Source organism: Gigantopelta aegis, chromosome 14, assembly GCF_016097555.1.
Source record: "Gigantopelta aegis isolate Gae_Host chromosome 14, Gae_host_genome, whole genome shotgun sequence".
Classification (NCBI taxonomy): Eukaryota; Metazoa; Mollusca; class Gastropoda; order Neomphalida; family Peltospiridae; genus Gigantopelta; species Gigantopelta aegis.
In genome coordinates, this window is record NC_054712.1 from 17,791,710 (window position 1) to 17,804,442 (window position 12,733).

The following is a 12,733-nucleotide window of genomic DNA, read 5'->3' on the forward strand; positions in this document are numbered from 1 at the left end:
ATATCCACTCGTTGTAGTTCAGTATTAATGTATTTATATAATTTAACTATTCATATACTGTATTATTTACTATTTAATGTTCTCCTGTAAACCCTGTCCTGTCTTGTCACATATTATATTATGTAATTATTCATGTTTCCCCATATGCCGTTGCCTAACGGCCTGGGTGTAATAAAGTTCTGTTCTGATCCTACACGTTATGTTTGTAGTGAGCAGCTTAAACCCCATTGTTTTCTGATTGACTTTAAGGGTGAGGAGTGGTAGTATTTATATCCGTGGTGTATAATATGTCGATTGATACACTGCAGTTTTAATCACATACGTTACTAATGTCCTCTCTGGGATTTGATTTGTTGGTTACACCCTTATCTGCCTGAAGCTACTGATTACATAATTATGTCACATGTCATTAAAGTGGTCCAGGGGATCCTCTAGGTTCAGATTTGGTATATGCTGTAAGTGTCAGTATAAAGTGGTTCTAGTGGCAGTAGCTAATGGGCTAGTTGGCCGAGTGCTGGGTCCTCGTACCGAGAATCTGTAGTTCGAAAAGAAAGTTTGTTTTGTTTAATGACACCACTAGAGCACATTGATTAATTAATCATCGGTTAATGGATGTCAAACATTTAGTAATTCCGACTCGTAGTCATCAGAGGAAACCCAATACATTGTTCCATTAGCAGCACTTTCCCACAGACAGTGGGGCACTGGTTGGAACGAGAAAACCCCAATCAGCTGAATGAATCCACCGAGGTGGTTCGGTCCTTCGACGCAAGCACACCGGGCTAGCGCTCAACCGACTAAGCTAAATCCCGCCCCCTGTGGTTCGAATCCTCTCAGTGGAGGTTGATTTTTCTGTTATATTTGGAGCCGACGTAGGGACCGGACCGTGTGTTATTAACACAAGAATACAATCAGGACCCAGTCAGGAACGGTACCTGTTCAACTTCCCGTGACCAACAGCCCCGGGACGTAGCTTCACTAGAGGGCGGAGTATGTAGTAGTGTTGGTATAACTACTGGGAAGACGGAACGAAATGTTTTATTTAACGACGCACATTTTATTTACGGTTATATGGCGTGGTTAAGGACCACACAGATATTGAGAGAGGAAATCCACTGTCGCTATTTCATGGGCTACTTTTTTTCGATTAGCAGGTCAGGTCAGGTCATAGGGTTTTACGTGCACATTCAGAACAAGCTGTTGTAGCGCACGCGTCGATTAGCAGCACGGAATCTTTTATATGCACCATCCCAGACAGGACAGCACATACCACGGCCTTTGATATATCAGTCGTCGTGCACTGGCTGGAACGAGAAATAGCACAATGGGCCCTTCGACGGGAATCGTAACTATTGGGAATTCCCCTATTAGCTCAGTTGGTAGAGCGCTGTTCTTTCGCACCGAGAGTCTGTAGTTCGAATCTCCTCAGAGGAGCTGATTATTCTGTTACATATAATATTATGTATCTCACCATTTTTAAACATGAAGAGCAGTTGTCCGGTGAGCAATTAACAGGACCCATTAGAATATCAAACTATTGACAATATTATTGGAATACATCAAATTAAATCCAGGTTTACTGCAGGGGTTTGTCAGATTTTGCATAACGACATATACATGACGATTTTTTGCCCATGTGGGCATTTCTGCCATCTCATGACTTGTGGCAAATTGCTTACCCAGGGGTAGGTTTACCCCAAGGTGTAAATGCGTTTAACGATCAACATAAGACTCGATTGATATTTTTAATGTTAAAAAATCCAACTCGCGCGCGCGCGCGGGCGGACAAACACACACACACACACACACACACCCCAGGGCCGTAGCTAGGATTTTTAGTTTTTTGGGGTGGGGTGGGGGGGGGGGGGGGGCAACTAAGTAGTTAATAGTCTAAAACTCCTTAAACAGTTAAGAAGAGAATTTTCTTTGTTTCTATAATGTCCGTCTAGCTCTCGAACTGCAGAGTACTCGGGCTACATTATACAGGTTTTGTTGTATCAAAAACATTTTATTCTTAAAACAAAATCAAACACGAACATTTCAGCATATTTAATTTGTTTCTATATAATATACAAAGTATATATGATATAACACATGCTTGACAGTCCTCGTTATAATTTATACTAGAGGACACGCACTTGTTACGAACATTGATTGATCCCATATATAGCCTATATATATATATATATATATATATATATATATATATATATATATATATATATATATATATATATATATATATATATAGCAGTCCTGGATTAGGATTACTGGTTCGATTGGGGACTGAGGGTTTGGGAAATACACTACACAAGCAACCGTGAACATAACAGACTGGGACAGCAAAACCTTGATCGATCATTGGTTGAGCACGTAATCATGTACGGTGGTAGACGCACTCAAGCGGTGTTAGTGGACCAGACGCCTACTGCGGCCGTGATGACAAAAACTAATTACCTAATGTTAGATCATTATTACCATGGGACAGTTACAGATCTTCTAAGTATTGCATTTTAAATCTCACCTTAAATGACACTCGTGACTTTGATTCAACTTGATTCTTTAGAAAACTATATCACCCAACTTCTTATGAACAAGCTGCCTTTTCTCACTTAGGGATTTCCCAAAATTAGCTGGTTTCGGCGAAAACGGGTCACGTGATTTACCTATCAGAAATGTCTTATTTTTAGATATGGAAAGTCCACTCAGAGAAACACGTCAGTTCGTGGAAAACATAAATCAATTCTCACATTCTGGGGATGAATTTAGGTAATAACTAAATACCCTAGCTTCGGTGAAATATTTATGGAAAATAGTGTAGGACTATATATTTATATATTGTGAAATACATCAAAAGTCAAACGGCATTGGCGCACATTCAACACTTGGGGCTTAGTTGTTTTACCATTTGCAGAGTACCCAAGCTAGGGCTAATGCAACTATCAACATACCGTACGCTTGCAAGTTAAAATTATCGTTATCTTTATTGAGAACAGTATTGACATGTGTATACCAAGTTATAAGAAGCCAATACAGTGTCCAATGACGGGCAACAGCAAACTAGGTTAATAGGTCGGATAGCTTCCTGGTTGAAAAGCACCAGTTGGGTGGAGGGCAATATTACATAGTGTAATGTGTACAGTACCTTGAAAACAAATAAACAAACAGCTGGTGAACTGGTCGCGGCTGTTGGTGATCGGTGAATTCAATAGTGGGTCCCTCGTATAGCAAGCCAGATAATAAAAGTATTAAAAGTGGGGTTCAACTGTCATATTTTCAGTGGTGACAGATGGCAGGTGCACTACATGAAGGCAAGGTGGGACAAAGGCGAGGCCGAAAAAGGAGAAACTTTAAAATTAATTTATTCATTTATTTATTATTAATGCTATTAAAAAATATATATATTATTAGTATATTATATATTTTTTGTAGCAGTCTTTTAAGTTATTCTTGAAACGTTTACAAATTTCTCCTTACTGTCACAGAAGGCATTTGATCTTGAGCTTGGTACTGATGTTGTGTTGATGAAATACTCGTCTGGTTCACAAAAAATCCAAATATGAAAAAAAAGAAAAAAACGTTTTTGTTTAATGACACCACTAGAGCACATTGATTTATTAATCATCAGCTATTGGATGTCAACCATTTGGTAACTTTGACATTAGTATTAAAGAGGAAACCCTCTTATTTTTTCATTAGTAGCAAGGGATCTTTTATTCACACCATCCCAGACATGATAGCACATACCACAGCATTTGATATACCATGCTCCACCATTACACTGGTGAACACCCATACCAAATATTAAAGCGATCTATAGAAAGATCAAAGTGTTAAAGACAATTAAATTAATTTGAGAAACTTTAATCGAACTGCACATCAACTTTTTATACGACCCTAACCTTTTCATGGGGTAATCCATATTAAATATGATTTGTTTGTTTCTTTGTTTTATATAAGGACACAACTAGAGCACCATGATTTATGAATTATCGGATATAAGATGTCAAACATTAGGTCATTTTGACATTCTTAAGAGAGGAAACCCGCTACATGTTTCCATTAGTAGCAAGGGATCTTTTATATGCACCATTCCTCAGACAGGATAGCACATACCACAGCCTTTGATGTACCACTCGTAGTGCACTGGCTGGATACTAAATATGAAAGCCATCAATTAAATAATTAAAGAGTTAAATATAATCAGAAAAAAACCTTTAACCCAATTCTAAATTATCCACAGAATCACATTTATGAATCTGGAGATTTGTAGTTAAAAACCATCACATGGTGAACAGCCATGCCATATATGAAAGTCATCTATAAAATAAAAGTTAGTGTTTGTTTTGTTTAATGACATTAATAGAGCACACTGATTTATTAATCATCAGCTATTGGATGTCAAACATTTGGTAATTTCGACATATAGTCCTAGAGAGGAAACCCGTTACATTTTTCCAAGACAAGGGATCTTTTGTATGCACCATCCCACAGACACGATAGCACATACCACAGCTGTTGATATACCAGTCATGGTACACTGGCTGGAACGAAAAATAGTCCAATGGAGCCCACTATTGAGGATTGATCCCAGACCGACTGTGCATCAAGCGAGCGCTTTACCACTGGGCTACGTCCTACCTCCCTCATTTATTAAATAATTCCAAACATTAATGTAACAAAAAGATGCTTACCATAAACTAAACAAATGTTGACATACTGATCACAGGATGGAAACTGCCATTCTATCGACTGTATTATGGGTTACATGAGAGAAAATAAAAAGGAGAATGATGTTAAACCATATATTTTCTTGACATCACAACCCACCCAACTCCCCAACTGCCATAAAAAAAAAACCTGGAAAAAAACGAATAAAAAGAAGGAACGAAATGTTTTATTTAACGACACACTCAACACATTTTATTTTACGGTTATATGGTGTCGGACATATGGTTAAGGACCACACAGATATTGACGGAGGAAACCCGCTGTTGCCACTTAATGGGCTACTCTTTTTCGATTAGCAGTAAGGGATCTTTTATATGCACCATCCCATAGACAGGATAGCACATACCCCGGCCTTTAATGTACCAGTCATGGTGCACTGGCTTGAGTGAGAAATAGCCCAATGGGCCCACTGACGAGGATCGATTCCAAACCGACCACGCATCAAGCGAGTGCTTTACTACTGGGCTACGTCCCGCCCCTAGAATGAAAAGAAGACACTCGGTTGTTTTAAATGACATTTATCACACAAGCTTCAGTTACATCTACTTACCTAGAAGTGTATCCCACTCATACTCCTCAGAATATACATACGATACATAACCCGTATAATAACTGGTCTTTAAAAATGTACAGTCAACAGAGTCTTTATCTCAAACATTATAACAAAATACAATGCAAACAAAGTAACACTAGCAGACCCTAAGATTCCCTTTGGTGACAGTTCCTTGACGTGCAATATTTCACACCGATATTTTATATGGAAGTGGGGAACTGGGGAAGTATCCTCCCCCACACTCTGAAACTGAGTTGTCGGTACCCCCCGATGCAAATCTATATAATTTGAAAAAAATAATAAATAAAATATTTCTTGATTTTTCAAAACTGTTCAAAAATTACTTTTTTCTGAAAACCACGATTTTGGATCTACCCAGATCTGGGCTTATATTTTCAAAGGTTTCTTATCCCTACGAAATCGCAAAACCATTGTAAGCTATGATGTCACTTTGGCATGTGCTGCAGTGAAGTCATAGCCTATGACGGTTTTATGAATATGCGTAGCATTAAGATAGCTGAGAAAATCCCTAGCCAGGTTGTTAGCCCTCAATAATACACAGCATAAAAGTATAGTCACCTTGGTCAATTTGTAAATGTAAATTGGCACTGAATGACGAGTACTGTTAAGATCTTAATGGGCAAGATAATGAGTATCAGAAACTATTACATATTAACCGATTTTCACTGGGAGTGGCCAATTTAATCAACTCCAACAAACTGCCCTAATTTATTCTTCTTTCTTCTTTTTTGTTTAAAGGAACATACCCTAGTTTTTAAACACTATAATGCATATTTTTCATTATTAGAGCTGTTTTTTATAACTGAAATCATACTTTACTTCTATTTTATTGTTTAGATTATCCATTTTCGTACATTCGAAGTGTTTTTGGTCATCCTGATGTTTATAATACATTGTGTATCACAAAATGTATTTCTCATATTTTTAAAAATGCATGTGGGTTTGAGAAGGAACAGTTATGGAGTCGAGTTGTAGTCTATTTTTAGAGGATATTTCACTGTTTCAAAGTCACAGACACATGTTTCACTCAATTGTAACTATCCAAATGTGTTACAGGTTTGTAGATTAACTATACTTAGTGTGCATTTTCGTGGGCTGAAACTAGGGTCTGTCCTTTTAAGATATTAAGAAATTAAATATATTACTGGTCAATAACTACTTAAAAAGGTTTTTAAAAAAGCAAAAATATTTTAAAGATAGCTTGCAGACAAAACAAAATCCCTATTGTAGTACAATAAAGCTGTAGTATGTTTGGTGACAAGGAATACAATACAATTCACAAGACAATATTCAACAAGTTTTCTGTCTTAAATACAAATACTAATGAAGACATAAAATAGCAAATTCAACAAGTTTTCAGTTTTAAATACAAATGCTAATAGATACAAAATAACAAAGTTTTGAAATGTGTATGCAATATGAATGGCAACGAGTCAAAAAGAAAAATTGCATCTCCCCTAAATAAACAATCCTAAACATTAGGATGGTTAGTAAAGTAAATACAGTTATTGTACTGTCCAATCAATGACGTCATGTTCAGATATCAACAATGTACAATCAAAGCATTTTCAAATTATTAATCAACCATATTAAAGATATAAAATTAAGTTGTATATTTTTTAACACATGTGGTAAATGTTTGCACATTTGTGACATAAAAATCAAAAGAAAAAATTAAATCCATTTTACTCAACATTACTGTAAATTAATAACTGAAGTACATATAGATGGCACAAAGATTTGTCACAGATCACAAAGCAGATAACAGCTGTATTGCGCACATCAAAATAAGCATTGTGCCTGGTAACCCATTTACAGGTTACCATAACTTACGGGACCAGCCTCAGTGGTGTTGTGGATAAGGCATTAGACATAAGGCTGGTAGGTACTGGGTTTGCAGGCTGAAAGGTACTGGGTTCGCAGCCTGGTACCAGCTTCCACCCACAGCAAATTTTAATATCTCGATGAGTTGGTGTAAAACCACTACAGCAACTTCTCTCTCACTGACCACTAACCTACTGTCCTGGGCCCCGTTCCACGTAGCACAAAGATCACCTTAGTGCATAAGGTAGTTATGCACTTAAGGTGATCTTAGGGCTAAGATCGCTTTGTGGAACAGTGCCCTAACAGACAGCCTGGATAGCCGACGTGCATGCCCATGACAACGTGCTTGAACCTTAATTGGACATAAGCACAAAAATTAAGTTGAAATGAAAACAAAGTACAAGTTTGGTAGCCTACAGGTTACCACATATATATGAAGTTTACAAGTCCCATTATAATCCCTTCACAAATACGTTGGTGGCCCCATTGCGCTATTTCTCGTTCCAACCAGTGCACCACGACTGGTATATCACGGGCTGTGGTACGTACTACTCTGTCTGTGGGATGGTGCATATAAAAGCTCCCTTGCTGCTAATTGAAAAAGAGTAGCCCATGAAGTGGCGACAGCGGGTTTCCTCTCTCAATATTGGTATGGTCCTTAACCATATGTCTGACACCAAATAACCGTAAATAAAATGTGTTGAGTGCGTCGTTAAATAAAACATTTCTTTCTTTCCTTCTTTTCCTTGTACTGATGATACCTGTGTGTGTACTTTATAATTAACCAGCAAGCAAGCGATAAAAATGTAAGTTGTGGTATTTTTGTTTTTAAAACCAATGGTGGAGAACAAAGTACTATTCTCGACTTTCATGACATGTGGCAAGCTGAATGAACATTCTCGACATATTTCGAGGCTTGTATTGTGATATAACATATTCTAATACCGGTTATTTTACCTGGAGTATTTAAAGAGACGGTTTCCTCCAGACTTTTTACAAACTTAAACTATGTATTAAACACACTTTCTTGTTAGAATACTTGTCATCATATATACCAGATCACACCAATTGACACAGGATCTGGTGTTTTAGAGAAGAAGTTTGTTTTGTTTAACGACACCACAAGAGCACATTTATTAATTAATCATCGGCTACTGAATGTCAAACATTTGGTAATTCTGACTCGCAGTCAACAGAGGAAATCCACAACATTTTTCCTAATGCAGCAAGGGTTCTTTTATATGCACTTTTCCACAGACAGGAAAACACATACCACGGCCTTTGTCCAGTTGTGGTGCACTGATTAGAATGAGAAAAAACCCCAATCAGCTGAATGGATCCACTGAGGTGGTTTGATCCTGCGACGCAAGCACCTCAAGCAAGTACTCAACCGACTGAGCTACAAAATGTACTTAGAAGGTGTCAGTTTACAATATGGTAACTCCTCAGAGTGCTGTAGTGATGGATTAAAAAAAAAAAAAAATTATGGGAAGGAAAAAAGGAAAAAGTATAAAATGGAATAAGACAGACAATTAATACCGGGTATGACTGAAAAAAGAGAGAAGAAAATCTGTAGAGTGATATATAGGGGTAATGTGACATAAACAATTCCCCTAGGAAGGAAATGTAAATCCCGACCCATGTGTTTTAGAGGGTCGTGTTACAGAGTTTAGATTACCGGTATTCGGGACCATGAAGCTTGGCCAGTTTTGACAGGATTTCAGTTTGTTCAGGATCCGGTTTACACCAACAACACTGTACAAACTGTTTGTGGTCATTTGGTTAAGCAGTCAATTCTTTTTATTTTTGGCTTGTAACTTTTTTTCTCTTCTCTTTTTAAAAAAAATTCTATTAACTTTTTTACTAATTGCTATTTTAAAAATTCTGCCCATTTTCAACTTTAACCCCCCCCCCCCCCCCTCCCATCCCGAGTCAGGCCGCCGATCTTATCGGAGGTTGGACTCAGGATGGGCGTGTTCGAAACCCTAGTGGTATATGGACACATTAAACTAGCTATCTATCTATCTATATATCTGGTCATTCTGTTTATAGTAACCCAAACTGAATTTTACCTTGTAATAATTAAATTTTTGTAATATTCATTAGTTTAAAATGATCCAGCCATAGCAACAAGACTTTGTTCATTCCTTGACGAACGTAAATATTTTGTTGTCAGATAATGGGTTTTTTTTGGTTCATACCCAGATAAACATAAAAGAAATAACAATCCTTAAATAATTTTGTATGCAAAAAAAATATTAATAATAAAAATACATAAATAAATAATAAAAATAAATCAATAAATAAATAAAAGACAAAACAAAACAAAACAAACCCCACATTTTTACATGGATAACAATTAATATTGTGGCTAGAATAATGAAAATACATGGCGAAAAGTGTTCAGGTCAGCTCATTTTGCCCAATTGTTTTCTGTTTTTATTATTGTTTTTGCCCGAATTTGAGGATTTTTACCAAGGCTGGGACAGGGGGTCTCATACGCTTATGCACAAGAGATACAATGATGAGTATGGAATATACGTATTACGGTATTAATACAGAAAACAACAATCTTCAGTGTTTATATATTTTTATACAGTGTACGTGATAATATTTTTCAAGCATCTTTGAAGGTACCACATATACTTGCCTATAAGTCAAGGTTTTAGCATCAAAATTTTATACAAAACGAGGTGGGGGGGGGGGGGGGGGGGGGGGTCGACTTATAGCCGAGATTGATTATTAGGTACTTAGTCCTCTAAAGGACAGGTGGGTTTTTTTGTAGACAATTGATGATAATATATGTTTATTCTACTCACCATTAACAAACCAAAACACTATAAAAATAAATGTTTATAAATATGTATCATAAGCTGTAACATACATGGTGATTATAAATGTGCCCGTAGCATATTCAATACCATATTTACACACAAAGACTGATTCCAAAAGAAGTTATGATAATAGTAGTGCTGTCAAGTACTTTGTCTACAGAAAAGGACTGGATCTTGATCATGATATATGGTTTCAACTCCCGTCAGTAGGACTGCGAATATACAGCATGTCCAGTACAGGTGACAGAAACCTTTCTACATCCTCTACCAACAGAGAGATGAGTGAATGTGAACATGGATGTGTGAAAGTAACATTATTTCAAGAATGTACTCTACAGAAAAGGACTGGATCTTGATCATGATATATGGTTTCAACTCCCGTCAGTAGGACTGCGAATATACAGCATGTCCAGTACAGGTGACAAAAACCTTTCTACATCCTCTACCAACAAAGAGATGTGTGAATGTGAACATGGATGTGTGAAAGTAACATTATTTCAAGAATGTACTCTACAGAAAAGTTTCTCAAATTACACATATTTTGAGCTTGAAGTTAACTATTTGAACACAATTCTCATGAATCTATTGAACCTGGGGCGGGATTTAGCTCAGCCGGTTGAGTGCTCGCTTGAGGTGCTTACGTCACAGGATCGAACCACCTCGGTGGATCCATTCAACTAATTTATTTTTTCTCATTCCAACCAGTGCACCACAACTGGTTAAAGGCTGTGGTATGTGCTTTCCTGTCTGTGGGATAGTGCATATAAAAGATCCCTTGCTGCATTAGGAAAAATGTAAGAGGTTTTTTCCTGATCACTATTATGTCAAAATTACCAAATGTTTGACATTCAATAGCGATGATTAATTAATCAGTGCTCTTGTTAAACAAAACAAATCTGAATTTCATTTCCACATATAACACTATTCATGTTGTTTTTCATTGATTGTATGGTATTGGTAACCTGGTCATCACCTAAGAGTATGTCTTGAAATTGTTAACACACATACATGTGCAAACAACCATGTGTAACCAAAAATAACGCATGGTGTTCTCACCAACAGATATGTAAGAAAATGTTTTAAATCACTGATCCCATGGCTAGTGGTTTTTATAAAAATTCTAGAAGCCTTGAATTCAAGGTCTTCTCCAGGTAGACAAAAAGGGCATTACCGTACTATCGTAAAAAAGACAAAAAAAAACACCTTCTTGTTTTTATCAGGCGTGTGTGAGCAACAGCCTCATTTTCTGTGCTAGTTACCACCCACTACTTGCATCATGTATATCCTGACCTCATCTCAACTGTTTTCATATTCCAAATCATAATAAAACATTTCACAAGCCAGTCAGCAAATAAATGTCACAGGTGAACCTACAGGTGTACATAAATTGTCGATAAAACTCAGGTGAATTAGGCCGACAGGTAGGGTAAACATGTGGATAGCAGTTTCGTTTAACACCACTAGAAAACATGGATTTATTAATCATTATTAATTCTGAAAAAAAAGAAGAAGAGAAGTTTGTTTTGTTTAACGACACCACTAGAGAACATTTATTTATTAATCATTGTTAATTCTGACCTATAGTCTTAGGAGAGGAAATCTAGTATATTTTTACATTAGTAGCACAAGATCTTTTATATGCACTTTCCCACAGACAGGATAGTACATACCGTAGCCTTTGATATACACGTTGTGGGAAGCTGATAGGGATGTGGGCAAAACCCCCACTCAAAGCAAAGGTCCACAGAGGGCATTTGATCCTACAAGGAAAACACCTAAGCTAGATCACACCCTTCATAGTAAAAACACCTGTTATTCCAAATTGAAGAAGTTTGTTTTGTTTAACGACACCACTAGAGCAGTCATAGAATAGGAAACCTGCTAAATTTTTTCATTAGTAGCAAAGGGATCTTTTATATGCACCATTCCATGGACAGAATAGCACATACCACAGCCTTTGATATACCAGTCGTGGTGCACTGGCTGGAACGATGGGCCCACCAAAGGGGTTCGATTCCAAACCGCATCAAAGAAAGAAAGAAAGGAATGTTTTATTTAACGACACACTCAACACATTTTTATTTACGGTTATATGGTGTCAGACATATGGTTAAGAACCACACAGATTTTGAGAGGAAACCCGCTGTCGCCACTACATGGGCTACTCTTTCCGATTAGCAGCAAGGGATCTTTTATTTGCGCTTCCCACAGGCAGGATAGCACAAACCATGGCCTTTGTTGAACCAGTTATGGATCACTGGTCGGTGCAAATGGTTTACACCTACCCATTGAGCCTTGCGGAGCACTCACTCAGGGTTTGGAGTCGGTATCTGGATTAAAAATCCCATGCCTCGACTGGGATCCGAACCCAGTACCTACCAGCCTGTAGACCGATGGCCTGCCACGACGCCACCGAGGCCGGTCACATCGGCGCATCAAGTGAGCGCTTTACCACTGGGCTACGTCGCGCCCCTCCAAATTGAACACTAACACAGGGCTCTCCATTTGGAAATAGCAACAGAGCATTCCATAATTCTCCCAATAAAAACTCCAGGTGAGAAATTTTACATTAGGAGGGCAGTTCCACACACTGGTCGGTTTGGGATCAATCCCCGTCGGTGGCCTGTCTGTGGGATGGTGCATATAAAAGATCTCTTGCTACTAATGGAAAAATGTAGTGGGTTTCCTCTCTAAGACTATAATAGGCAGGACGTAGCCCAGTGGTAAAGCATTCGCTTGTGGCGCGGTCGGTCTAGGATCGATCCCCGTC

The 12,733-nt window shown here is 37.7% G+C and overlaps 1 protein-coding gene across 2 annotated transcripts in view; it reads right to left on the reverse strand.

Annotated features, from left to right (window-relative positions):
- The window catches only part of LOC121389486 (interferon regulatory factor 8-like), a 31,495-nt gene extending 27,871 nt beyond the window's left edge, over positions 1–3,624 (reverse strand). For both annotated transcript variants that reach the window (XM_041521137.1, XM_041521136.1), the window contains exon 1: positions 2,525–3,624. The gene's annotated coding sequence lies outside the window, so the exon portion shown is untranslated. The remainder of the gene's footprint in view (positions 1–2,524) is intronic.
- Positions 3,625–12,733: the final 9,109 nt, after the last annotated feature.